This window comes from Apium graveolens, chromosome 4 (assembly GCF_009905375.1).
Source record: "Apium graveolens cultivar Ventura chromosome 4, ASM990537v1, whole genome shotgun sequence".
Lineage (NCBI taxonomy): Eukaryota > Viridiplantae > Streptophyta > Magnoliopsida > Apiales > Apiaceae > Apium > Apium graveolens.
In genome coordinates, this window is record NC_133650.1 from 252,312,265 (window position 1) to 252,315,982 (window position 3,718).

General features: G+C 42.5%; 1 non-coding gene across 1 annotated transcript; it reads left to right on the forward strand.

Annotated features, from left to right (window-relative positions):
* Positions 1-2,885: 2,885 nt before the first annotated feature.
* LOC141722164 (small nucleolar RNA R71) lies at positions 2,886-2,992 on the forward strand. The gene has a single exon (XR_012575190.1). It is a non-coding gene; the product is annotated as a small nucleolar RNA R71 (small nucleolar RNA).
* The last annotated feature ends 726 nt before the right edge of the window (positions 2,993-3,718 follow it).

The window sequence follows — 3,718 nt, forward strand, 5'->3', positions numbered from 1 at the left end:
TCTTTCTCTAATAAACTGTACAAAGGCTTTGAAATTTTTGTGAAGTCCTTGATGAAATGCCTGTAGAAACTTGCATGACCAAGAAAACTGTGAATCCTCTTGACAGAAATAGGTGGAGGAAGATTCTCAGTGACCCCCCACCTTGGCCTTGTCCACCTCTAGACCTTTATTAGAAACCTTGTGCCCGAAAATAATGCCTTGACGTACCATAAAATGACATTTCTCCCAATTGAGAACCAGATTGGTCTCAATACACCTCATGAGAACGTGTCTCGGATTCTGCAAGCATTCATCAAAAGATTCACCAAAGACTGAGAAGTTGTCCATGAACACCTCCGCATTCTAACCAATCATGTCGGAAAAGATGGCCATCATACATCTCTGAAATGTGGCTGGCGCACCACACAGACCAAAAGAAACTCGTCTGAAGGCGAAAGTACCAAATGGATAAGTGAAGGTAGTCTTCTCCTGATCTTATGGAGCGATACAAATCTGATTGTAACCTGAATAGCCATCCAGAAGACAGTAATACTCATGACCGGCCAACCTGTCAAGCATCTAATCAATGAAGGGCAATGGAAAATGGTCCTTCCTAGTGGCTTTGTTCAGCTTCCAATAGTCCATGCAGACTATCAACCCTGTGACTGTCCTGGTAGGAATAAGCTCATTCTTCTCATTTGCTACCACAGTAATTCCACCTTTCTTTGGCACAGATTGAACCGGGCTAACCCATAAACTGTCAGAGATAGGATAGATGATCCCTGCATCTAGCCACTTTAAAATTTCCTTCTTCACTACTTCCTTCATGATAGGATTAAATCTTCTTTGCTGCTCGACTGTAGGCTTGCTACCTTCCTCTAGTAGAATTTTATGCATACAGTAAGAAGGGGTGATCCCCTTGATATCTGCTATAGTCCATCCTATTGCCGACTTGAACTCTCTCAGAATCCTCAAAAGCATTTCCTCATCAGTACCTGAAAGGTCAAATGCAATAATAACAGTCAGAGAAGATGCATCACCTAAAAATGCATACCTCAAATTTTCAGGTCAAGGCTTAAGCTCAAGAGATGGAGCTTCCTCAATAGAAGGCTTGAGGCGTTTAGGAGCTTTGTTCAATTCCTTCATTCCAAGAGATTCAAAAGGCATATCAATCTTCCTTTTCCAGGGAGAAACATTCAAATACTGCAATTGCTCTTCACCTTCGTCATCTTCACGTCTGAATTCCCCAATAAGGCTTTTTCTAAGGCATCAGTCCTTAGCAATTGATCAAGTTCCGATGTGACCACCGAATCAACAACTCCACTTTTAAGCACTCCTCATTATCAGTAGGAAATTTCATAGCATTTAACACATTAAAAGTAACATCATGATCTAGAACTCGCATTGTAAGCTCACCCTTCTACACATCGATCAAGGTTCGGCCAGTTGCCAAGAAAGGTCTTCCCAAGATTATGGGAATCTTTTTATCCTCCTCGAAATGAAGAATTACAAAATCAGCAGGAAAGATGAGTTTATCAACCTTGACCAAGACATGCTCCACAATACCTAGCGGATATGCAATAGAATGGTCATCCAATTGCAAAGTCATATAAGTTGGCTTGGGATCAGGTAAGTCCAACTGCTTGAAGGTCGATAAAGGCATCAGATTGATGCTAGCTCCCAAGTCATATAAGCATCTGTCAATAGACACTTTTCCAATAGTACAAGAAATAGTGAAACTTCATGGATCTTTAAGCTTTGGAGGCAACTTCTATTGCAGCACAACATTGCATTCCTCCGTGAGAGCGACAGTCTCTAAATTATCTAGCTTCACTTTCCGAGAGAGAATACCTTTCATAAACTTTGCATAACTAGGCATCTGCTCGAGAGCCTCGGTGAAAGGTATGTTGATATGAAGTTTCTTAAACACCTCCAGAAACTTCTCAGATTGCTTGTCCAGCTTTTCTTCTGCAGCCGCATAGGAAAAGGCAGTGGAGGATAGATCTGTTTCTCCCCTGTATTACCCTCAGGCGGAGTGTGCTCAACAGTAGTCTTCCTTGGTTTCATTTCTTCATTCTGTTGCTTTGCTTCTTTCTCAGCCCCAGCTTCTTCAGTCAACTCTACAGTTTGTTCGGGGTTCGCAACCTTCCCAGACCTCAAAGTGATTGCCTTTACCTGCTCCTTAGCTTCCTTCTTCCTGGCACTTCAGTGTCACTAGGCAATGTACCAGGTTGACGATTTAGCAAGGCATTGGAAATTTGCCCAATTTTATTTTCCAAGGTCTTGATAGAATCAACTTTACTCTTGCACATAAGCTTCAACTCCTCTAATTCAGATTTTTCTTTAGTTGTTGCAGCTGGAGTTGTTGTCTTGGTGCATACTGCGGTTCCTGAAAACCAGGGGGGTTGTACAGCTTAGCTGGATACTGCTGATAAGGCTGTTGCACCGCATTCTGAGCATTGCTCCAACTGAAATTAGGATGATTGTGGTTGTTAAGATGATAGGTGGCTGGCACAGGTTGCTGCGATCGCTGGAAGTTGCTCATGAACTGAGATGATTCACTAGAAATTGCGCACTGATCAGTCTCATGGGCACTAGCACAAAGCTCACACACACTAGTGATTTGATTAACTCCATAATTAGCCAAAGTGTCCACCTTCATTGTCAAAGCCTTAAGTTGGGCAACGATAGCAGTTGTTGTGTCCAACTCCAGAATTTCTGCTACTTTCTCCTGAGTCGGTCTCTGGAAAGGATTCTGGTACTCATTAGCAGCCATTAGTTTAATAAGTTCATAGGCTTCATCGTAGCTCTTAGCCCACAAGGCTCCTCCTGATGCTACATCAAGCATGGGCCTAGAAGTAGGACCCAATCCATTGTAGAAGCAGTTAATAATCATCCAATCAGGCATGCTATGGTGTGGGCACTTCCGTAGTATCTCCTTATATCGATCCCAAGCCTCACATAGAGATTCTCCAGTTTGCTGCACGAACTGGGTAAGAGTATTCCTGATTGCTGCAGTCTTCGCCATAGGTAAGAATTTAGTGAGAAACTTTTGAGCAAGATCTTCTCAAGTTGTGATTGACCCAGCTGGTAGAGAGTGTAACCAACACTTAGCCTTGTCCCTCATAGAGAATGGGAAGAGTCGTAGCTTGATAGCATCTTCAGTCACATCATTGAATTTGAAAGTGTCGCAGATCTCGATGAAATCCCTAATGTGCATGTTGGGGTCTTCCGTTGGAGAACCCCCATACTGAACTGAGTTCTGTATCATCTGGATTGTGCTTGACTTGATCTCAAAAGTGTTAGCCCTGATGGCTGGTCTGATGATGCTGGACTGAATGTCATTAATCTTAGGTTTAGAATAGTCCATCAAAGCCTTCGGATTTTCTGCTTGATCACCGCTACTACAATTGGCTCTTCAACTTTCTCTTCTTCTTCTACCTTCTTGTCTTCCTCAAAAACTTCCCTATAAACTACCACAAGTTCTTCCTCGGCTTTATCCAGTGTTCTCTTACGAGTACGCGAACGCGTATGCATACACCCTCGCTAGAGTACCTGAAATCAGACAAGGAACAAATAAGTAACAATATCCGAGTCAATGAACTTTAACGACCACTGATGGAAAGCACATAAACTATAAATTAACACTGTAGTCCCCAGCAGTGACGCCAAAAACTTGTTAGTCGCTAAACACGCGCTAATAATACACGCAAGTATACGAGTTCGCAAGTTGTATAGA